Source organism: Staurois parvus, unplaced genomic scaffold (assembly GCF_062004578.1).
Source record: "Staurois parvus isolate SC_StPar_1 unplaced genomic scaffold, SC_StPar_1.0 ptg000394l, whole genome shotgun sequence".
NCBI lineage: Eukaryota > Metazoa > Chordata > Amphibia > Anura > Ranidae > Staurois > Staurois parvus.
In genome coordinates this window covers 3084823-3110972 of record NW_028318190.1, presented here as the reverse complement: position 1 = coordinate 3110972, position 26150 = coordinate 3084823, and positions in this window count along the sequence as shown.

Here is a 26150-nt window from a genome sequence, read left to right as displayed (position 1 = left end):
GAGCAAGAGCTTGCTGCAAAGGAACATACAGGACACGAATGCAAAGAGCAATTGCAGACAGCAGGCTTAAATGTGATCAGCCACACCGTTCTGGAGGAGGAGCCGCAGAGGCCTGAAAGCATAAAGGCTCCCACCATGCTTTGCAGGAACTTAAGATGGATGCCAGCACATGGAGCAACACAATCTCTAAGGAAAGGTAGGACCTTGACAACTAGTGACACTACAGTGATCATACTGTACACCAGGGGAGTCAAACTGGCGGCCCTCCAGCTGTTGCAAAACTACAAGTCCCATCATGCCTCTGCCTTTGGGAGTCATGCTTGTAACTGTCAATCTTGCAATGCCTCGTGGGACTTGTAGTTTGGCAACAGCTGGGAGGGCCGCCAGTTTGTCACCCATGCTGTACACTGTACTAATGCAACTGGATGGGAAAGGGTTAACATCAAGGGGCAATAAAGGAGTCAACTGTGTGCCTATCAACATAATAGTAAATCTCAGGGTAAGTGAGCGCTTAAATTAGATTATAAAATTAATAAAATGAAATAGAATGAAAATGAGACAGTAGCAGCTGAACACCAAAAAAGGTACCGTATGAACCTCCAGGATAATCAGAAAAAAGGGGGGAGGTGCAGCGCTAACTTAATATATACACATACATATAAACCAATGTTAAGGTGCTTATAAAGTGCATAAAAAAGTGATTACAGATGATAAGTAAAGTCCATAACGTGATCCAAAACCCAAGAGAGTCTTCAAAGAACCCCAATGGCTGGATTCATAGGTGGGGTGATAAAGGTATAAAGATTGCGCACTCACCAGATACGCAATCCAAATGCGCATTCAGAACAAATATTTCCAGATAATCCTAGGGTCCTCATATGGGTCTGGTCAGATCTGGTCAAAAAGCCCCTCGCCACTTGATAGTGTTGCCACACATGGATGAAAAAGGCCGCTCTGCAGACGTAAATGGCTCTCGTCGGAGCCCAAAGAACAAAAGGAGGCCAAATAGTGTGATACCTTGATGGCAAGGGGTATTTATTCCCAAAAAAACACACAATACAGGCAGGAGCAAGAAAGATACTGACCATACATTGATTTCATAAATGGCCGCCGGGGCCCTCGTGGCGCCGGTCGGCGTGACGTCACACCGCTGTAGCCGCTCCCTGACGCGTTTCGTGCGAAGGCACGTAGTCATAGGGGGTTTGGACAATAAAAGTCACCTTCAGGAGGAAAAGTCACAGCTGAGCCAACATTAGTATCCAGGAGGGGATCCATCAACCTGTTCACTGTACAAGTCCAAGGTGATCTGCCATAGCAATCAGGAGGGATCTACAGCACAAGACACACATCTGACTAAGCGATCTACCAGGAATAAATCGAATGCAAGATCTTTTTGTGGGGATCCAACAACATAATGTGTGCTGCTTTTACTCACAGACTAGGCTGCTTTTTCTCCCCGAACTCAGAGCTGAATTGAACACAGAACTCTGTCCTGTGACTGACCACAGTCGATTAGCAGGTATAGAGTCAAAATCATTGGCTGCAACCTGCTGTAATCTTGCCCTATGTCCAGTGACAGTACAGGACAGCAGCAAAGTACAGGTGTGTCATAGTGCCTGGCTATGCCGCCTGCTAGCAGGAAATGTACTGTTAGCGGGAGGCAAGTGGTTAAGAATAAGAATTACAGTTAGGCCCCTTTCACATGAGGTGGAATGCACTTTTCTCAGCAGCAGATCTGTCCTCTGATCCCCTTCTGAGCAGAGTTGGCAAATGACAGGTCAGTGTCTTCTCAGTTTATGCAGAGCTCACTCTGCTCTATGGGCAGCCAAGTGTAAACAGACCAGCTGTCCATTTACACCAAACTGCCCACCGATCTGATATGCTTATACAGAGGAGAACAGATCACCTTCCGTTTGTTTCAGCAAACGGGATCAGAAGTAGGAAGGTGGAAATGGATTTGTGTCCACTGGTCTATAGAGATGAATGGACCATATGATCAGGTCTGCCTGTGTCAAGGTCCTACCTTTCCTCAGACCTTGTGCTGCTCCATGTGCTCTTAGGTGTCTGCAAAGCATTGTGGGATCCTTTATGCTTTCAGCCCTCTGCGGCTCCTCCCCCAGGAGGTGGCGGCTTATCACATATAAGTCTGCTGTTTGTGGCTGTCCATTGCATTCGTGTCCTGTCTGTTGCACAACAGCAAGCTCCTGTTTAGCTACTCATTGCTTTCCTGGATACCGACTCGGCTTTGGCTAAGACTCCTCCTGGCTTCTGACCCCGGCTCTGGCGACCATTCTTCCTGGCTCCTGATCCCGGCTCTAGCGACGATTCTTCCTGGCTCCTGATCCCGGCTCTGGCGACGATTCTTCCTGGCTCTTGACCCCGGCTTTGGCTACGATTTCCGCTGTTGGACTTGCATAGACTCTTGTCTTATTTTTGTATTAATAAACCTACCTTTAATTGCACCTCGTGTGTCTGGCTCCTCGCTCCCTGACAGCCTGAAAAACCGACAGGCAGACCTGATTGAAACAGTTGTATAAAAGGGTAAATTGTGTAAATATACAGGGGTACAAGAGATGATTGAACACATAAGAGCAAAACTAAAGCAGTTTCCGAAAAAAATAATTTTTTTAAATAGATTATTTACTTCATCTGAGAGAAGAAACAGACTGTTTGCTATTTCCCTATGTTATTGAAGGCAATAGAGAGGTACTGTGTTTACTTGAGAAGTATGAATTAGCTCTGCCATCCTTCTCAGAGATTCAGAAGATATTGTGGTAATATGGGTTGGTTCCATTTAGGACATTTCTTTCTATGCAGACGATGCCCTACTTTTCCATAGTGACTCTTCACAATCCTTCACAAGCTCTTTATTTGTTTAATTTTTTTTTTTTTTTTTGAGGGGGGGGGGGGTTGGAGTAACCATAAACTGGAATAAATTTGCCAGAATAAGTCACTTCCGTTCTTCACCTCCCACGACTAGCACTGCCTAATTTTCAGCTGTATTACTAAGCCACTGTACTGGTCACCATTCATTGGTGGTTTTCCCAGCCTCCCATAATCTATCAGTCATTTTAGAGGCAGCAATATTAGGTCTTTACACTGTGTTAAGCAATTGAGTGTTTTACGGTCCTCGCTCCTACTGTTTTAATATCACTACCCCTACGGTTACTGTCTTTAAAATTTGGATAATAGCAGGAAGGAACATGTATGCCCTGACCACATCTCTGCTTCACACCTTGCCTTACTCCAGCTTCAGACCATCCCTGATCCATAAATATGGGCTCTCTCTAACATGAAAACATTTAAACACATTATAGTAAACCAGACCAAGTAAGCCCACTTGCCAGACCCCATTATCTTAGAGTCTGACTTCATGAAGGCCACCTTAATCCAGAACCAGATGGATAAGCCCCTATTGACTTTCTACCCTACACAACTAACCTCGGACACTCCCAGACTCCACTGTATTTTACAGAAAGAGAGAAATGACATCTCCACATTAGCGATGGAGACATAGATTTTAACTACTTATGTATCCCAAAGACCATTTTTTTCCAGTTAAAATTGCTACACAGGGTTTACTGTCTCCCCACTTATCCTATACACAATTTATCACACAGATGATCCCATTTGTACTAAGTGCTTGACAGAAACTGGGTCGTTTCTGCATTTGATATATAGGCTTACCCAAAGATTAACCGCATGCCGCCCAGCCACTGTACATATACGGCGGCAGGGCGGCACTCACAGGCAAAACCACGTTTTAAAACGTGTGTCTTGTAAACAAATAGGGGGCGCGCGCGAGGCGCGCTGCCGCCCTATTTGTCCTGTGGATCACCGCCGCAGATGTCAGTTGCCGGGTCACAGCCGCTCATTAGCGGCTATGTCCCAGCGATCGGCGGTAAACGGTGACAGAGAGCACAGCTGCAGTAGCTGTGCTGTCTATCACCTCTCTGTCAGCTCGAGGATGAGCTGATCGAGAAAGAATAGTTTCACTTTCTCGATCAGCCTTGTCCCGCCCAGTACACCCCCCCGCCCCCTAGTAAAACACTCCCCTCACTCCTATAACCCTTCCCTGCTAAATAAAGTTAACCCCTTCCTCCCCATTGCCATTAGTACAGTTTTTTTTTTTTTTGCACTGATCACTGTATTAGTGTTTTTGGGGATGTCAGTGACCCCAAGTCAGTACCCCCCAATGTCAGAATGTCCGCCGCAGTCCCGCCATAAGTCGCTGGTCTCAGCCATAAGTCTCTGATCACCGCCATAATTCGCTGATCGCCGCCATTATTAGTATAAAAAAAACCCTAAAAATCCCAGTATCTTTCCCGCCATTTGTAAACGCTATAACTTTCACGTAAACCAATTAATTTACACGTATTGGGTTTTTTTTTAGCAAAGACATGTCGCAGAATGCATTTTGGCAGAAATTTATGACTAAATTTGATTTTTCCATATTTTTTTTTACTGGACATGTTTTATAGCAAAAAGTCCAAAATATTGTTTTTTTTCCTCAAAATTGTCAGCCTTTTTTTTTTTATAGCGCAAAAAATAAAAACCGCACAGGCGATCAAATACCACCGAAAGAAAGCTCAATTTGTGGGGAAAAAAAGGATGTAAATTTCATTTATGTACCATATTGCATGACCTCGCAATTGTCCGTTAAACTAGCGCAGCGCTGTATAGCAGAAAAATGGCGTAAATTGCAGTATTTATACCATAGTTTGTAGACGCTATAACTTCTACACAAAGCAATCAATATACACTTATTGGGATTTTTTTTACCAAAAACATGTAGCAGAATACATTTTGGCCTAAATTTATAACCAACTTTGAGCTTACTAAATACTTTTTATAGCTGAAAATAAAAAATATTGTTTTTCTTTAAAATGTTTGGCGTTTTTTTGTTTATAGCGTGAAAAATAAAAAGCGCACAGGTGATCAAATTACACCAAAAGAAAGCTCTATTTGTGTGAAAAAAAGGACGTAAATTTCATTTCGGTGCAGCATTGCATGACCGCGCAATTATCAGTTGAATTAGTGCAGCGCCAAGTAGCAAAAAGAGGCCTGGTCAGGAGCTCAAGTGGTTAAAGACTATTAGTGACAGAGTAGCATGACCATAGCTGCCTATGTAAGCAGTGTGAAAGGCTAACTAGGCTATTTCCTTTTAGGTTTGATGGAGGGTCTGGAGCTACCTACACCCACCCCTCCTTTTGTGTTTCACATGACTTGCTATAAGCTCCCCATAGATCTATAGATTTGGATTCTAGTATGGTACTGTACTGTATTCTTCTGTACAAAGTTTTATACCTCTGTATGTTAACTGTCTGTGACGAATCTATTAAGTATTTTCTTTTTGAAGACTGTGGTATTGTTCTTTGTATGAAGATGTCATATTGCTTAAATGCATGCATTTCTTTGATCCTCCAGTGTCAAATAAATGTCACTATCATGTACACATGAAGTCAGAAAAAATAAAAATTATACTGTTCAAAATATTTGCGAATGTCAATGACAATGAGAAAAAAAGTTGCCATTAAATCACACAAATGTGGGTGTGTGGGCAATCAAAGCCCTTAGGACATTGTGGTCCAAAAAGGGGAACACGTGTAGGAACTGGTTTTGTTTTTGCATACATATGTTTGTCCTGTGCAATGGAAACAATACAGCTCTTAACTTTCTTCATAATATATAATTATCTAGAGAAGGGGGAAACAATACAGCTCTTAACTTTCTTCATAATATATAATTATCTAGAGAAGGGAATGACATCACAGGGCATAATTTCTTCCAAAAAGTAGGATCAGATCGACTTATGTAAGCTGAGAGGGATATAACTAGCTTCCCCCTAATAATCTATTCCTACTTTACCCCACAATTTTTCCTAAAGCTGGGTATACACGTGCTGTGTTTTTTTTGTTCAACTAGCAGGTTGAACAAAAAAAAAACAAAAAAAAAAAAAGACAGATCCCCTCATCAACACGTACGATGTGTGATGCAGGGAACTCCCCTGCAGCACTATTGTATTCTGACAGGGGGGACTGCCCACCCAGTGCTGGTTTTTCTCCATGACCATTTGACAGAAGCTGTGTTCTTGGTCCTGTCCCTGCTTTAGAAAGTTTGTCTTTGCATCCACAATGGACTCCAATAAGAACACTAGAAGAGCAAGAAGAGCACTGGACTCCAATAACAGCACTGGAAGAAACATCAGCTTTAAAATGTATAAGGTACTGTATATTTCTTTGCTGTAATACCCAGCTCTGTTTCTTCCCACCTTGAATTTTTGAGCATTTCTACAGACATTGGGAGGTTCTTACTCCTCCTTCCTCATAATATAGATGCCTTCAACCAACAAGCAATCCCTTAACATGAAGATGGACTACTGAACATAGCCAAGTGTACAAAATATAACGAACATGATTGTAAATAGTTTTAAAAATACAAAAAATGAAAATAAACCATACAATAAATGTATATCATATCTTGCAAAACATATACTCATCGGTCTCTTTATTAGGTACACCTGTTCAATTGCTTGGTAACACAAATTGCTAATCAGCCAATCACATGGCAGCAACTCAATGCATTTAGGCATCTAGACGTGGTGAAGATCAATAGCTGAAGTTCATACCGAGCATCAGAAATGGGAAGAAAGGGGATTTAAGTGACTTTGAACATGGCATAGTTTTTGGTTCCAGACGGGCTGGTCTAAGTATTTAAAAAACTGCTGATCTACTGGGATTTTCATGCACAACCATCTCTAAGGTTTACGGAGAATGGTCCGAAAAATAGAAAATATCCAGTGAGTGGCCTTTGTGCGGACAAAAATGATGCCAGAAGTTAAAGGAGAATGGGCAGACTGGTTTGAGATTATAGAAAGGCAACAGTAACTCCAATAACACAGGTCTGCAAAAACAATTTTTTCAAGAGCTGTTTTGGTTATTCCACAAAATCTTTATGTTTTTTGGTGCGCTGAATCCGAAAATGACCTCCATTTTGTCATAAGACAACACGTTTCCTGACAATTTAGGTAACTATGTTAAATAAGGCAATACCTCAAAATAAATGGAAATAGACTTATCAAATTAAAGTTTTATTACAATTTTTTCATGAAAATCCTTTTTTGAACTGAAATGAGCTCACCTACACACACTAAACTCGATTCTTCTTCTCTGTGAGGCTCCTCTTGGTGCATTTACGCTTGTGAGTAGCATCTGGAATGTCTCTCTGAAGCATCCAACAGTAATCTGCCATCATTGTAATGCTCCATTTTCCCTGGTATCTTCTTTCCATCTCTTTAATTTCTTGGTGGAATCGTTCACCTTGTTCCTCACTCACAGCTCCCAAATTTTCAGGAAATTAGTAAAGGTGGGACTGGAGGAAATGCACTTTCAAACTCATCAGGCAACCTAAAGCTTGAAATGCTTTCAGCATTCGTCCGAAGATATTTTTGTAGTGAAGATCTTTGTTATTGCCTAAAAATTTCTGTACGACTTCTTTAAATGCAATTCACCCTTCTTTTTGAGGATCCATCATGGTATTGACAAATTCTTGATCAACTATAAGCCTTCTAATGTCTGGTCCGACGAACACACCTTCCTTCAATTTTGCCTCCGACAGGCCTGGAAACTTGGTGACCAAGTATTTGAAGCATTCTCCAGCTCTTAGAAGTGATTTTACGAATTGCTTCATCAATCCCAATTTTATGTGGAGAGGTGGTAGAAGAACTTTATGGGAAGGTACCAAAGTTTCTTGGAGGACATTTTTTTCACCGACTGTTAGCACCCTCGGCTGCCAACCCAGAAAACGAGGGTATTTGGTATACCCAGCTTGTTGCCCGAGCAGCATGCACAAGACCTTCAATTCCCCACACACTTGCCAACCATGGTCTTCATATTTAAGTTTACGAAGAACCAATTCCAAGTTCTCGTAGGTTTCCTTCAAGTGTACGGAATGACCTACAGGTATGGAATCATAAAAACCACCATTGTGGAGTAAAACTGCTTTGAGACTTCTTTTTGAAGAATCTATAAAAAGACGCCATTGCTCTGAATAATATTGGATTTTAAATTGACCCATCAGACCTTCGACATCGATGCAATAAACCAACTTGTCTTCCTGGGTGAAGTAAGGAACGAACTCCTTTTCATGATGTCTGAACCATGAAGATGACACTCCTGGCAACAATAAATTCCTGCTTTTCAGCCTTGATCCGAGTAACTCAGCGGCATCTTTGGGAAGATTCAAGTCTTTTACCAAATCATTCATCTCCTCCTGAGAAAACAATTTGGGTCTTGTATCATCTTCAAAGTCAGAACTTGATTCATCATCTGGTTCAGGTATGACTTCACTTTCACCGGAGCTACGTATCTCTTCCAAGGTAGCAGGGGGCTTGGGTACTGGTATATCTGTGCCATGGGGGATGGGACGAATTGCTGAGTGAAGATTGGGGTATGAAATGGAATGCTTCCATTTGGAATTAAACCCTTTCACATCGCATGAACAAAAGTAACAGTCGTCACTATGGTTCTTTTGCTCTCGCCATACCATAGGAATCCAATAACGGAAAGATTTTATCTTACCCTTGAACCAGTTTTGGAGGTCCTCAACACACCGTTTGCACACTTTATGAGGCGCCCAAACTTTATCTTGATCTCCAATTTTTAGTCCAAAGTATGCAAAGTATACTTTTTTCACAAAGTCTGTAATATTCTGCTGTTGCTTCAACACTGTATATTCACCACAGATGAAACAGAGACTGTCTGGCGAATTAATACACTTTCGCCGAGCCATAACATAACGGTTGAAGAATGACGAGCTAACACAAACGGCGATGAAAAAGTGTGAACAGCCTAGAACCAAGAACCTGATGATGATTCATGCACAAGTGTGGACTGCAGGAGAGAGCAGCTCTGTATCTGTACACAAGATGTCACAGTGCTGGCCACTCCCCCCTGCACTGACCAGAGCTGCTGCTATCTGCCCTGTGTCTCCCTCCCACTGGATTCTTCAGGAAAGATTAACCCCTTCTACCATTAGAAGCACAGACTCAGGGCTGAAGCTTACACATATAGCATGCTGCTGAGTATCCCAGTAGTCAGACACGTCACTCAGAACAGCACTTGTATTCACCCCCTTTGCAGGGGGGAGGGGCAGAGAGTGTTTACCTGCAAATAACAACAAAGGGCCAGAAGAGAACTAGGGAAATGAGGAAATAGAATTTGTTTCCCTAAAACTTGCTTAGCTTATGTATATATTGCTGACCATCAGATTTACAGTGCTATTTTTTTTTACATAACTCGGACAACCCCTTTAAGGTTTTTTTGTCATTTTATATCTTAAATGCACTTATGTGAATTAATAGTAATTTGGACTTTAAATTTGGTTAAAAACCCATAATATATAAAAAATACCAAAAATTAAAAAAAATTGATAAATTTGAAGACAATTTTGCATTTTGTGGCAAATCATAACATCTAGGAGTTTTTTCAATATTTTATTTGTTTTCAGCACACCAAAATACATGGAAATTAGATGAAAATAATCAAACAGCTTTTTAGTCGCAGACCTGTGTAATCACTCGTTACAACCAAGGTATTCAGAATACCATTTCTGAATGCACAACATGTCGAACCTTGAAGCAGATGAGCTACAGCAGCAGAAGACCACACTGGGTGCCACTCCTGTCTGCTAAGAACAGGAAACAGGGTACAACTCGTACAGGCTCATCAAAATTGGACAACAGAAGATTGGAAAACAATTGCCTGGTTTGGAAAGTCTTGATTTCAGCTACGACATTCGGATGACAGGGTCAGAATATCGAGTAAACAACACAAAAGCATGGATCCATCCTGCATTGCATCAACAGTTCAGGCTAATGTAATGGTGTGGGGAAAATTTTCTTGGCACACTTTTGGCGTTTAGTAACCAGAGCATTGTTTAAATGCCACGGCCTACCTGAGTATTGTTACTGACCATGTGCATCCCTTTATGGACTACAGCGTACCCATCTTCTGATGGCTATTTCCAGCAAGATATTGCACTATGTCACAAAGCTCAAATCATCTCAAACTGGTTTCTTGAACATGACAATGAGTTCACTGTAGTCTATTGGCCTACACAGTCACCAGATCTCAATCCAACAGAGCACTTTTGGGATGTGGTGGAACGGGAGATTCGTATCATGGATGTGCAGCTGACAACTCTGCAGCAATTGCCTGATGTTACCATGTCATTATGGACCAAAACCTCTGAGGAATGTTTCCAACATCTTGTTGAATCTGTGCCACAAAAAAATTAAGGCAACCTGGTACTAGCAAGGTGTACCTAAGAAAGTGGCCGGTACGTGTATAAAAACAAATTCCACATACTTACCACTGGTTCCTAATAAATTCACTTGCACAAGTAATCCAGGGGACTCGCATGTGACCCAGATAGCAATAAAAACATATGAATGACAATAACTGGAGTTGTAAGTGTAGGCAAGGTAAATTAAATTGTGCTGCAAGGTAGTCCTATGGACACTGATAAACCTGAGCAGATACGCATGGGATTTTTCTTTCCAAATCCAGTTTCAGATTCACAGTACATCAGCAGACCTAGGGATCAATTGCTTATAACGGAACACAAGACAAGCAATGGAAGCCTGCTCATGAGTGATTGTAGTTGCACGATCAATTGCAGGACAGCTGTATACATTTAAAAAAAAATATTTAGCTATAAATAGCAAGAAAACATAAATAAATAGAAATAAAAATTCCAACTCTCACATTTATTGTGGTTTGAGGGGTTGTTAAGGGCTGATTACCTCCATATGCCATGTAGGATGTGTTCTGTTGACACAGGTATGCACAGGTGTTACATGCACCCTGCCAGCAGACCCACAGATGTCAATTGGGACATACAGCTGCATGGACACAGCTGCTGTGTCCCATGGTGACATCCGTGCAGGTGTGGGTGCACAGCCCCGAATGCAGGGCACCCAGACGTAATCGGCCATGTGAACGAGCACTTATAGCTGGCCACATTGCACAGCTATTCTAACATGCTGTGCACTGTGCTTGATTAATAGCCAAGCACTTTTGCACACAACAATACCACTGCTCCTAGTGTCCAATAAACCCTATAAGTGGCGGATATGTTGGGTTGTGCTCATCAAGCTGCAATAAGCACTACTTAACATAAGCAGGGATTGGGCTGCTCAGTGAGCTACCTAAAAAAAACACATACAAACTCTGCCAAAGACAAAAGCCTTTCAGGGGCAGTTGGTAGCCCTAGCATAAATTCACAATTTAAATATAAGTGCAAGATATTAGAGAAACGTGCCTGCTCCTATTTTAAAAATAGTTGGTTGATATGTATAGCAAGGAACATGTACGAGGTGGTATCAAAAAGTTTCAAGACTCTGTTTACAAGAAAGTTCTTTACTTATCTACGCTTACACACTATCACCTTCAAAATAGTCCCCTTGCACAGCAATACAGTGCTGCCAGGGTTCCTGCCACTTATGGAATGTGTCTTGGAAGTTTTCTTTTCAAAGCATGTCAAGCACCTTCTGTTAGTTGCGCTGGATCTCTGCAGTTTAGTAAAAACCTTTGAGTTGAACCTTCATCTTTGGTAATAGGGCGAAGTCCGTAGGAGCCAAATCTGGAGAGTAGGGTGGGTACGGAAGTGAGATCATTGCAGCCTAGGGATGAACTTTGACATCAACATGGCGGATGCTCAAATCACACGTGAGGATTGCTTAGCCTATTCCATATGACACCAACAAGCAGCAATGTTGTGGATTGTTCTCCGATGGTCATCATACACAAGTTGCCGAATGGTTTTGACATTTTGGGGGGTTGAGCTTGTTGAAGGTCTTTCTGTTCTCTCGTTGTTGTCCAGTGATGTTCCTCCGCTCTTGAAGCATGCGTGCCAATTCAAAACACCTTGAATGACTCATTGCAGCATCGCCGTAAACTTGCTGAATCATGTCAAACGTCTGTGGCAGATTTGCCCAGTTTCAAGCAGAATTTCACATTTGCGCATTGTTCTAACCTGCTGTCCATGATGAATTAGCAGACATGGTAATGGATGTGGTCAGAATAGCACCAGTTGCACAGCTCCCAATGTACACAGGACAATGTCTTTTGCCACAATGACTTATGGTTGGCGCTCCCTGTGACTGTGCATGAAGCCTTGTGCTGCCATCTGTTCGCATGTTACAAAACTCTTTGATACTGCCTATGCTGTCCAAGACAGTTCTTTTACACACAGCTAGTGTGTTAGGGTACATACAAATTATACTGTGTGTGGTGACATGGTTTTCTGCACAAGGAAAAGGCAGGTAACTGCTAGTGCACATGGAAACAAATTTTTATGTGCTCCATTCATACCACAGCACTGGTTTGATGCACCAGGATGCAAAAGGGTTGAAGCAAACAATATGATGTGGTAGATCTTGATATTGAAGTGTTTAAGGCAGTCAAAATGAATATTTTTTTCCTAGGTACATTACACATCTCGTGGGAACAATACAAGAACTCACAAATGAGAAAGGAGGAAATTACATCATACAAGGGGAGGAATTGCAGAAAAGTACAGCACTGAAGACAATGTCCACATGGTGGAAGCATAACAATAAACAACTAACTAGTGAAACATTGGATATCCACTGCAGCCCCGGAAGGTTCCCCCCCCCCCTTCCTGACCTTTACATTTTTTGCTTTTTGGCACTGCGCTATTATAACTGGAAATTGCGCGGTCTTGCAACGCTGTACCAAAACAAAATGTATATCCTTTGTTTCATACAAATAGAGCTTTCTTTTGGTTGTATTTAACCACCACTGGGTTTTTGATTTTTTGTGATATATAAAATATATATTATTATTATTATATTATATATATTATTATTATATTAACCACTTGCCCACTAGAGGATTTACCCCCCTTAATGACCAGGCCTCTTTTTGCTACTCGGCGCTGCACTAATTCAACTGATAATTGCGGTCATGCAATTCTGTACCCAAACAACATTTACGTTCTTTTTTTCACACAAATAGAGCTTTCTTTCGGTGGTATTTGGTCACCTGTGCACTTTTTATTTTTCGCACTATAAACAAAAAAAGGCCGAAAATTTTGAAGAAAAACAATACTTTTTACTTTCGGCTCTAAAAAATATATAGTAAACTCAAAGTTAGTTATAAATTTAGGCCAAAATGTATTCTGCTACATGTTTTTGGTAAAAAAAATCCCAATAAGTGTATATTGATTGCTTTGTGAGAAAGTTATAGCGTCTACAAACTATGGTATAGATACTGCAATTTACGCCATTTGTTTGCTATACAGCGCTGCATTAATTTAACGGACAATTGCGCGGTCATGCAATACGGTACATAAATAAAATTTATGTCCTTTTTTCCCACAAATAAAGCTTCCTTTTGGTGGTATTTGATCACCTGTGCACTTATTATTTTTGGTGCTATAAACAAAAAAATGTTTAAAGAAAAATTTTTTTTTTAAATAAAACAATATTTTCTCATTTCGGTCATAAAAAATATAAAAAAAACCCTAAAATGTCATCATAAATGTAGGCCAAAATGTATTTTGCTACATGTTTTTGGTTAAAAAATTCCCAATAAGTGTATATTGGTAGCTTTGTGTGAACGTTATAGCGTCTACAAACTATGCTATAGATAATGGAATTTACACAGCTCTTACTTTCTGACTGCTTATCACATTTCTTGAGGTGCTAAAATACCAGGACAGTACAAACACCCCCAAATGACCCTTTTTCGGAAAGTAAACACCCTAAGCTATCTGCTGAGAGGCATATTGAGACCATGGAAGATTTATTTTTTTCCACAAGTTTCTGGAAAATGACAGAAACATTTTTTTACACAAACTTGTCATTTAATGATGTATTTCTCGCACAAGCCATGGGTATATGTGGAATTACACCCCAAAATACATTCTGCTACTTCTAACGATTATGGAGATACCACATGTGTGAGACTTTTTGGGAGCCTAGCCACATACAGCAGCCTGAAATCCAATGACCACTTTGAAACCGGGAAGGTCCGTAACTTCCTCATTTCACTTCCTCACTACCTATCACAGTTTCAGAGGCCCTGAAATGCCAGGATAGCACCAACCCCCCCAAATGATCTACTTTTGGAAAGTAGACACCCCAAGGAATTAGAAAAGAGGCATGTTGAGTATTTTGCAGATCTAATTTTTTCTCACTAGGTTTTGAAATATAAAAAAAGAAAAGAAAAATTGTTTTTGTTTTTTTTCTTCATTTTCCAAAAACATGTGGCAACAAACGAGATCTGCAAAATACTCAACATGCTTCTTATCAAATTCCTTGGGGTGTCTACTTTACAAAACAGGGGTCATTTGCAGGGGTTTGGTGCTATCCAGGCATTTCAGGGCCTTCAAAACTGCAATAGGTAGTCAGGAAGTATAATGAGGAAATAAAGCCCTTTAAAAGCCTGAAGGTGCTTATTGGATTTTGGGGTCCTGTACTTGGCTAGACTGCCAAAACGTCTCTCACATGTGGTTCCGCCATACTTGGGTGAAGTAGCATAATGTATTTTGGGGAGTAATTCTACATATACCCATGGCATGTGTGAGCAGTAAATCATTTAAGTGACAATTTTGTGTAAAAAAAAAAAAAATTTTTTTGTCATTTTCCAAAAACTTTTGGTAAAAAAATAAATTCTTCTATTGATTCAGCATGCCTCTCAGCAAATAGTTTGGGGTGTCTACTTTCCAAAAAAGGGTCATTATGGGGGGTGGGGGCATTTTATGCCCAGCATTAGAAGTTTATGCCACACATCATTCACTCTTCTAATCACCTGAAGATCAAGCCTTTTCTAACACTTTTTGTTCACATGAAAACAAATCAGTATTTTTTGCTAGGAAATTAATTTAAACCCCCAAAGCAAACACTCTAGTGAATAAAATGGTGGGTGCTACAATTTTTTAGGTCACATAATACTCGTGCAGCGATTTTTCAAAAGCAAATTTAAAAAAAAATACACTTTTTTTTACTTTTAATGCACAAAAACACAATATATTGGCCAATTATTTGGTAAAATATAAAAGATGATGGTATGCCGAGTAAATAGATACCAAACATGACATGATTTAAAACTGCGCAAATGGGGGGCGTGGCTTGGCGCATGGAGTGTTAGCAGCAACCGTGCTTAGCTCCCGGCCTGGACCTCCGTAACGGGCGCTCTCCCTCCCTCATGGGTTCTCTAATACACCCTGCATGGGGAAGAACCCCCAGGGAGCAACAGGGAGCTGGTCCGGTGGCAGTATGAGCCGGTTCTTCACGTGATCCTTGGCCGAGGCCTCGGGCGCCCCGGCCACCGAGATGGCACCGGCACCTCTCCCCTCCTCGTCCCCCATGGATACAGGGCACCATGCAGAAGAAGGGCAGGTAAGCCCTCGGGGCTCTCTCTCTCCTCCTGGGGACTCTATCACACAAGCTCAACAGGCCCGGGGCACACAGAGTTCCTGCAGCCCCTCCCCAGCCTCTCTCTGCTCTGAGGATGGCTGGGATCTGCAGTCCCACATGAAATCCCTGCACACATACATCAAATCCCTTCTTACAAAGGCAGATTTTGAACAATGTGTGAAACGTATTGAAAACACATACAAACAGGAAATTTCTGATCTTAAACAAGATATTTGTGTGCGTATGGAAGAGATTGAAAACACCGCTGACAGTCTGTGTAACGCTTTACAAACCCACGAAGACACCCTTAACTCCCATACGGTTCTCATACAACAGCTCATGTACCAACAAGATGACATTGAGAATAGGAACCACCGTAACAATATCCGTATCGGGGTATACCCGAATTGGTTGAACCTAAAGATTTGGCCGCGGCAGTTACCGCCATCTTCAATCAACTACTCCAGCAACCTAAAGACACCTACATTGAGTTGGACAACATACATCGCACGATGGGCTCAAGAAATCCTGATCCATCTGTTGTCTGTGACACTCTATGCAGGGTCCATTACTTTAAGGTCAAGGACGCCATTATGCGTGCAGCCAGCATGCAGGACACCATCCTATTCAACGAAGTACCGGTGATGCTCCTCCTTGATCTTTCCCACCAGACTCTAGCTATGCACAGGGCTCTGCGCCCTCTCATGTAGATGCTGCAAGAGAGGCATATCCGCTACCAGTGGCAGTTCCCGTTCCAGCTTCACGCCTCACAGAATGGTAAATCTGCACAATTCCGCACCCTTGGAGACCTGCTTACATTTCTCAGGGTGTTCGAGCTGCCCCAGGTGTCCCTCCTGGACTGGCCCCTTCAACTTCCGACCCCAGGCCTCCCTTTCACCTCTTCCTTGCAGCAGTCTGATCGCAAGAAGAAGAAGCGTTCCAGATCCTCCTCTCAAAAAGATCCCGGATGGATGACCCCTTATCTACATGAATTGGGAGGTCTCTCCCTTTACTCCTCTTCCTACAATTTCTACACATTCTGATGGTTACCTCTGTTGGTTCAGCACCTTTCATTTGTGCCTGCTTGTTTTCTGTTTTTTTTTTTAGGTTCTGGGGCTGTGGCCCGTGGCTAATCCCCGGGTACTGCTACCGCAGTTTTGTCGTGACGGGTGGGGACACCTTTGGCCCTAGGGGATTTGGGCCCTTCCTTGTCTGTTTTATCCACACCCCGTCCTTACCATACTCTGTTCATTTTTATTTGTTGGGGACAGGGGCTATTTTCTCATGCCTGTTTGAGGGATTATTGAATATGTTTTGTAGAGGCGGTCGCCCTCATTTATCGGTGACCTTCCTCAAGTTACCATTTGCCTGTGGGAGGCCTGGGTCAGGATCAGATACATGCGCCTTTGACGTTCCCCACCTAGGCCTTCAGTGTACTGCGTAGTATTACATTGTATGTTATTTTGACAGCTCGCCTGTCTAGTAGTTTTTCCTTCTCTTTTTTTCTCTTTTTCTCTGTTCTTCTTCTCTCGACTTCTCTTTTTTTTTCTTCTGGGGTTGCGGGCTATTTGGCGGAGCTCTTTTGGTGTCACGCTTTTTTCCTATTTGTTCCCCCACAACCAAACATGATAAAATTTTCTTCTATTAATTTTAGAGGCTTTAACACTCCGGAGAAGTGGAGCCAGAAGCTCTACCATTGCCATAAATGTGGCACGCAGATCTTACTACTCTAGGAGACTCATTTTCGCTCTGATGGTATCCCAGTCCTCCACAATCGTTATTATAATCAGTGGTATCATCCGCAGACTAGGTCTAGGGGGTGTGTCGGTGGCCTTTCATCATACCTTCGGCCCAGAGGTCTTGGACTCCCTAATTGATCCTACTGGTCGTTACCTCTTCCTTAAATTGAAATACCAAGATTTTGTTTTTACAGTGGCAAACATCTACGCTCCCAACCTAGATTAGGCTCCGTTTCTTACAGAAGTCCTTTCCCCGCTATCTGCTTTTGAGGGTTCCTATGTAGCTCTCTCTCCAGATTTGGACACTTCAGCGGGTAAATCTTCTCTCTCCTTCTCGACCTTATCTCGCGCTTGCATGACTTACACCTAGTGGATGTTTGGCATATCTAACATCCTTCGGAGCAAGACCATAGCTATTATTCTGCAGCTCATGCATCATACAGTCGTATGGACTATTTCTTTGTCTCACAGTCTTTGCTAGATTGCCCGACTTCATCCTCTCTCGGTCACTTCTTGTGGTCGGACCACGCTCCAATCTATCTTACGATTCAAGACAGGCCATCGTCTGTATGTCATTTTTCGTGGCGCCTGAACGACACCCTACTCCAAGATTCTCTGTGTATCGCGGAGATAGAGAAGACTGCCCAGGACTTTATTTTGGATCACTCAATGGACACTACCGGCTCTCTCACTCAATGGGAGACCCTCAAATGTGTTCTTAGAGGGGTTCTCATTAACCACCTCCCACCCGCCATATAGTAATATGACGGATGCAAGGTGGTTCTCTCGTTCTGGGAGGACGTCATATGACGTCCTCCCATTCTCACCACACATGCGCGGCTCAGGTGGTGTGTAGCGTGGCGATCGCCGATCACGGAAAGAGCCGAAGATGTTGGCTCGGTCATGTGATCAGCTGTTTCCAATCACAGCTGATCACATGTAAACAGGGAAATGCCAGTTATCGGCATTTCTCTCCTCTCGAGCTGTCACGCTGACAGCTCGTGAGGAGAGGAGAGCCGGTAATCGGCAGTCCTCGGAGGAGACATGTACACAGATCATCAGAGCACTGATGATCAGTGTGCCCTGATGATCAGTGTAGGCCCAGCAGTGCCACCTGTCAGTGTCCATCAGTGCCTTGTGTCAGTGCTCATCAGTGCACCGTGCCAGTGCCCATCAGTGCCACATATCAGTGCCTACCAGTGCACATCAATGCCACATATCAGTGCCCATTTGAGCTGCCTTTCAGTGTCACCCATCAGTGCCAGTCAGTGCCACCTATCAGTGCTCCCTATCAGTGCCAGTCAGTGCCGCCTATCAGTGCCTGTCAGTGCCGCCCAACAGTGCCAGCCAGTGCCGCCTAACAGTGCCATGTATCAGTGCTGCCTTTCAGTGCCCATCAGTGATGCCTGTCAATGCCACCTACTAGTGCCTCCTCAACAGTGCCCATCAGTGCCACCTATCAGTGTCCATCAGTGCAGCCTATCAGTGCCCATCACTGCAGCCTCATTAACGCACATCAGTGAAAAAGAAAAATCACTTATTTACAAAATTTTATAACAAAAACTAAGAAAAACTTTTTTTTTCAAAACTTTCTGTGGTTTTTGGTTTAAGAAAAAATAAAAAACCCAGAGGTGATTAAATACCACCAAAACAAAGCTCTATCGGTCACAAAAAAATGATAAAAATTCCATATGAGTACAGTGTTGCATGACCGCGCAATTGTCACTCAAAGTGCGACAGCGCTGAAAGCTGGAAATTGGCCTGGGCAGGAAGGGGGTAAAGGTGCCCTGTAGGCTTGTGGTTAAACATGGCTCTCGCCTAAAAAAGGCTTGTACGATGGAGATGCGTCAATTATTTTTGCTTATCGCACGTTTAGAACCGTCCCACAAACGTATGTTAGACCCGGTGCTTGCGGTAGACCTAACGCTTGCAGAGATTTACTCCAACTTTTAGATTCCTCCTCCCTTATTGCACAAGACAAGACACTTGGCACATGTACTACATCCCCGTCCATCCCGTCATCCGATTCAATACATCAAGGCGCACCATAATTCTAAACTCTACCACAATAAGGAAATCTGTTCTGCATTTGAACACTATTATTCTTAACTGTATAATCTCTCCTCGGCAAATCCTGATACCCCCCCATTTCCTCCCTGCTGGCTATGTCCCTATATATTGCGGAGACGGCGTTACCTGTCCTTGATGCCCAAGACGCATTGGATCTGGAGGAGCCCTTCTCAGTTATAGAAGTTCTTGGGGCAAATAGGGCCCTGAAAAATGGTAAGTGCCCGGGTCCAGACGGATTCACCCCTCGCTTTTACAAAACATTCGCCGCCCAATTGGCTCCACTTCTGGCCCGAGCGTTTAATGTCATCGACGATTCAAATGTGCCTTCATCAGCTTTTCTGTCTGCTACCATTTTGGTTATCCGTAAGCCGGGGAAAGACCCTTCCCATTGCAGTAGCTATCGCCCGATTTCTCTACTTAACCTGGACGTTAAGCTTTTTGCTAAACTTTTAGCGAACCGTCTTTCCCCTTTTCTACCAACCTTGATCCACCACGACCAGGCTGGCTTTGTTCAGAGTCGCGAAGCCCGGGATAATACTTCCAAAACGATCCATCTTATCTCTTACATCAAACAGCACAGTTTAAAGGCTTGCCTACTCTCTTTTGATGCCAAGAAGGCGTTCGATTGCATCGACTGGCGCTTTCTCCGTCTTACCTTGAAACAGATCGGTTTGGGGACCCTCACTTGGATTATGTTCCTCTACTCTCGCCCCTCGGCGTCTGTCCCGGTTAACGGTACAATTTCCACGTCCTTTCCCATATCAAATTGGACCAGACAAGGATGCCCCCTCTCACCTCTTCTCTTTGTTTTAGTAATGGAACATCTTGCGTGAGCCATACGAGCTGACTCAATACTGGGCATACATACTCCCTCCGCGCACAACAAATTATCCTTATACACCGACGACCAGCTAGTTTACGTTCAACAACCACTTGTCTCCCTCCCCAGTCTTTTCCACAAATTCCGTAGATTTGGTTCCTTCAGTAACTTTAAACTTAATATCTCTAAAAATGGAGGCCTTCAATATTTCTCTACCTGTCCATGTACTGGCGAACCTTTGGCCTAATTTTTCCTTTCAATGGCGACTTAAGGATATCACATACCTGGGGGTCCTGATTTCGGCTGATCTTAATGCTTTATATTAACTTAATTATTTACCCTTACTTTCACGTATTCCAAAAGATTTGGCTACATGGGGCACTTCAGCCCTGCCCTGGTTTGGCTGTATCTACACCCTCAAGATGGATACCTTACCTAAGTTATTATATGTTTTTCAGATGGTACCGATCACTGTCCCTAAGAGTTTTTTCCTTTCTTTACGCTCCCTTTCTATTCGATTTATTTGGCACCGTGGGTTTTCTAGGTTAAAACACAGGTTACTTACTTAACCGAAACTTGAGGGCAGAGTGAGTTTACCGGACTTTGAGCTTTATTACAGAGCTGCATTGCTAGCCCTGGTGCTTGATTGGTTCCCTAGACCTGTTCATAAAGCCTCTTGTATGATTGAACAAGATCTTTCTCAGGTGGATCTTCGGGCATTACCATGGGGGTACGATCAGGACTACCAGCGTTTTTCCGGCTTGTCCTCTTTGACCTTAGCTGTGATGCGGCTGTGGTATAAACGAGGCACAGTTGCTCTCTTATCTTCCAATCCCTCTCCTTTGTCATCCCTATTTGATAACCCCACTCTTCCCCAGGGGTTGGGCTCCTCTATTATTGGACCCTTTACACATGCCTCCTGGCCCGTAGCTCGGGAATTTATTTGCACCCAATCGGGTCCTCCGCTCCTTCAAGGTGGGTCTAAGGATTGGTTGACCACTCTACACCTATCCTCATTTTGCAAGCACTTACACCCATCGTCCACTTTCTGGGATTGAACGGCTGTGCTCACTCCCTGAACCGCCGAGGCACGTCCTTGCCTCTCTCTATAAAGTGCTCCATAATGCTCTTTACTCTGAACTCCCTTCCTAAACTAAGGCATGGGCTCGAGACCTAGGTAGAGAAGTGTCGGAGGAAGAATGGTCCACGTCGTTCCACTTTACTCATAAATCGTCTATTTCTTGCTATTCACAAGAAAAGAATTTTAACCTTCTTTCCCGATGGTACAGGGATCCCCTCTCCCTACACAAAATTTTTCCTTCTACACCTGATCTTTGTTAGCGCTGTGATAGAGCTGTTGGTACACAACACCACATTTGGTGGGATTGTGATTGAATACAACCCTTTTGGCAGCAGTTCTTTGTTGTATATAATGAGATCTACGGGGAGTCCTTGGCCCCTTCGCCGGAAATTGCTCTTCTCTCTATATCACCGGGCTCACGGGGAACACAGAAAAAAAGTCTGTTGCATTTCTTCCTGTCTGCAGCCCACCAATTAATACCTCTCTTTTGGAAAATGGCTACCCCCCCTCCCGATGTGGGTCTCCGTGCTTAATGATACCATGCGTATGAAGGAAATGCTAGCGCTTACAATGATACCTATGATAAACATAAGCTGTTGTGGTCGGTCTGGCTCCATTTCTCCTCCTCTGTGACTCTCCATGATATGTGTGCCCCTGTTGCGCTCGAGTGGAGTTATACCTTGCCCCACGATTCAATCTCATTTTGGCTTATCCGCTGGTTGGACCCTGTGGTACATGCCGTGATGTGTGCGACAGAGTTGCTTACATGAGACACGCGTGGGTATCCCATTGCTGCTTTCTGCTGTCCCCGTTCCCCAATCCCTTTTTTTTCTTTCTTCTCCTTTGATACCCTTTCCACTGACACCTTCTTTACGTTTTTCTTCTGTTGCCTCCCCCTTTTTTTTTCCTTTCTTTCCCTTTCTTTCTCCTCAATTGCGGTTTACTATCTTGGTTGTGCGGAGTTCTTTCATATTGGTCCATATATCGTGCCAGGGGATACCCCCCTGACAATCTGTTATGTTTTGCCTCCGTAATATGGGTTATCGATCCTTTCCTCTTACTGTTATATTGCACTATTCTCATTTACCCATATGGATCATAACCACCTCTATGATGGTTTTTTTTTTCTGTTTATGTACTTTTACTCATTTCTTATACTTCCCATGCTCTATTTGTTAAATTTATGTAAAATAATAAAGACAAATTTGCCTTTAAAACTGCGCATGCCCCGTGCAATGGCGACAAACTGCATATGTTTTTAATATCCATAGGCAACCATTTAAAAGCCTTTACAAGCTACCATTTTAGATTTACAGAGGGGGTCTAGTGTTAGAATTACTGCCCTTGATCTGACATTCACGGCGATACCTCACATGCATGGTGCAACCGCTGTTTACATACCGGCACAGAGTCAACACTCGCACACACAGGTGTGCGTGCACATGGGGGGGGTGTTGTTATTTTGATTTTTTTTATTATTTTGATTTGTTTCTTTTGATTTCTTTTTTTTTTTATCACTTTTAATGCTATCACAGGGTATGCAAATATCCCCTATAACTTCAATGGGCATTGTCATATATTCTTTTTTGAGAAATCTGGGGACTATCATACTCTAGATGTCTCCTCTGCCCTTACATTATCTAATCAAACCAAGATCGGTGTGATCAGATGCTTTCCCAATTTACAAATGGCGCTGTTTATATCCTGCAAAATTGAAGTGATGAAATGCTCGTAGCTTCTGATTTCTTAGACTATAGAGATCATTGCTGCCATTTTGGTCTCCAAACAGCTCTATGGTCAGCTGGCAGAAATACCGGCTGCATTCTCAGGTTCCCCGGATGGCACGGGACTGCTCGAGAAGGCAGTGGGGGGGGGGGGGGCATCATCTCCCCTGCTTGTAAAAGCAATCCTGCAGCTAATTAGCCACTAGGATTGCTTTTACATAAAAGCCGATCACTGACTGAAAAAAAAACTGCAGCTGTAGGCATCATCCTGGTATAACCATTCAAAGTCCAGTACCAGTACATCACTGATCCTTGTTGGGTATATATGCTACGTTCTTTTTTTTTTTTTGTATGCACCCTGTGGGCTGAATGAAAAAAAAGAGAAGAAATCTCTGCCAGAAAAAGTGTGTGGTATGCCCACCATTAGAATATACCACCCTGCATCCACCCACTTCTAGTGGTGGGCACACATTAGGTCACACTTTGCCACATGCGCCAGTTCCAAGATTGTACAAATGTCTAAATAGTGGCACGCTTGAATAAAAATTGTCCACATATAAGTGGTACTCCATATGGAGAAATGATGACACTAAGTCCCAAACTATCTTGCCACTGCTCCCCATGTAGTCTGGGCATCCGGGGGGCTCCACGTGACTATCTTTTCCCTCGTAAATACAAAACTTATATGTATAGCCTGTTGCCCTCTCAAAGGTCTTCTACATCTTGACCCCATATCTGGCATGTTTGCTGGGGAGAAATTGTTTGAATGCAAGGCGGCCAGAAAAATTAATAAGGGACTCATCAATGCAGATTGTTTTGCTGGGGAGTATAGACATCTGCAAATTTTTGGTTAAGGTGATTTATGAGGGGCTGAATTTTGTGAAGCAGGTCAAATTCAGGGTCACCCGGAGGATGACAGTGCATTGTCATTGAAATGTATAAAACACATTATGCTCTCATATCTCTGCCTGGCCATGGCAGCAGAGAACACGGGCATATGATGAATTGGATCTGTGGACCAATACAACCGCAATTCATTTTTTTTTTAGTAATGCCCATGTTGAGGGTTAGGGCCAAAAAAAAAAATTTAAATTCGGAAACCGTAATGAGTTTCCATATGAATGGTCTGGCAAGGTTTGAATTTGGGTTGGCGGCGATAAATTGTTGTGCATATAAATTGCTTTGATCCACAATCAATGCATACAGATCTTCCGTAAAACACAGCTCCAAAAAATCAAGGGGAGTAATTTCCTGTTTGCTGTTTCCACCTGAATTCCGGGTTGGGCAGTGAATGGGGGAAGTACGGGTGCTGCAAAATATGTGGGCTGCCAATCGGAATAAACATTACTGCTCCTGCAAAGCAATGCTTGCTTTGAACTGTCATGAATGGGCTAAGTACAATTGTAACATGTTACATAATAAATATTGGTGTAACATGTTACAAAAGGTGAACTTTTCCTTTAATATGCCCAGTGACCAGTTTATTTATAGATGTCATGTCTGGGTCCGCACTCTGGGGTTTTATTATTGACAACGTTGTCATTTTTTAACCACTTGCCCTCCAGAGGATTTACCCTCCTTCCTGACCAGGCCATGCTTTGCGATATGGCGCTGCGTTCCTTTAACTGACCGACAATTTGGAAAAAAAACTATATTTTTGACCTTTTTGCTATTAAATGTGTCCAGTAAAAAAATTTAAAAAATCAAATTTCATCATAAATTTAGGCCAAAATGTATTTTCCTACATGTCTTTGTTAAAAAAAATCCTAATATGTGTAAATCAATTGGTTTACATGAAAGTTATAGCGTTTACAAATGACTTTATATATACTGGAATTTTTTTTTCTTTTCTTTTACTAGTAGTGGCGGCGATCAGCGACTTATATCAGGACTGGGGCAGGCATTCTGACACTGGGGGGGGGGGGGGACTAACTTGGTGTCACTGGCATCCCCAGTGACACCAATACAGTGATCAGTGCTAATAAAAAGCACTGACACTGTACTAATGGCACTGGGCAGGAAAAGGTTAACATGAGGGGCAATCAAAGGGTGTGCTGTTTTACTATGAGTCTGTATGCTGTTTCACTGTAAGCACACTGCTTTGTATGGCTCTGCTATACAAAGCAGTGTGCAGGAGCTGACAGGGGAGAGATCTGTATTGTTTACATACAGGTCTCTCCCCCGTTGGAAATCCTCAGAGATCGCCGAGGTGCCAGCGGGGGATCACCAGTTGGGACCCAGTGCCGCGAATCACACTATTTGGGTCGCCTGTGGTACCCTGCTTTTTTGGGGGGACTTTGTCCTACCCTTTATTTTTAGTACACAAATTTAAAACATGACACGTTAGGTATCGATCTACTCAGCATAGCATCATCTTTTAAATTTTAACCAAAAAATTAGGTATTATATAGTGTTTGTGTGCAATAAAATTCATTAATGTGTATTTTATCCAAAAAAATTGTGTTTGAAAAACCGCTGCAAAAATACCGTGTGACATAAAAAATTGCAACACCCACCATTGTATTCTCTTGGCCTTTGCTAAAACAAATCTATAAGGTGTGAGGGTTTCTAAGTTATTTTTATAGCAAAAAAAATACTGATTTTTACATGTAAGAGAGAAATGTCAGAATTGGCCAGGTACAGAAGTAGTTAAACAGCTATTCAAGTGAACCACTATAAACACTGCACTTCTTGGTATGCGAGGGTGTCCAGACACTCCTGTGCCTACAGCCTTCTAACTACTTTACATACACTATTTGCAGTCAGAGATCATCTAAGACACTGTTGCCTGTGACTGCTAGTCATAGATTTGATGTCACTAATATGCTGCTCACTGTTCTTGCTCGAGGCTTGGACATAAAAAAGCAAAGCTCTGTCTATACCGAGATGGCCACCTCTATACACAGACATAGTGCAGAATAAGCTGCGGTAAGTCAGTAATGTCATAAGATCAGCTGCTGGGAGACCACAGGCGATACTGGAGACTAATCCTTTGCCCTCTACCTGCTTTTCTTTGAGCATTGCTACCAGAGTACAGTTCCTTTTTAAAAATGTATATTGATTGCAATTTGTGATCACAGAAGCCATATCCCAGATACCATAAGCTGCAGAAGGGGGGGGATTAGGACCACTGGTACATTTTTTTTTTTTTTGCTGATGGTAGGAAAAGTCACTCTCTCTATCATCCTGATCACCAGTGTCACTGGGAAGGAAAGTGAGGGTAAATCTAAAATTTTGAGTTGCCATCAGAACAGGAACAGAGGGTGAATCA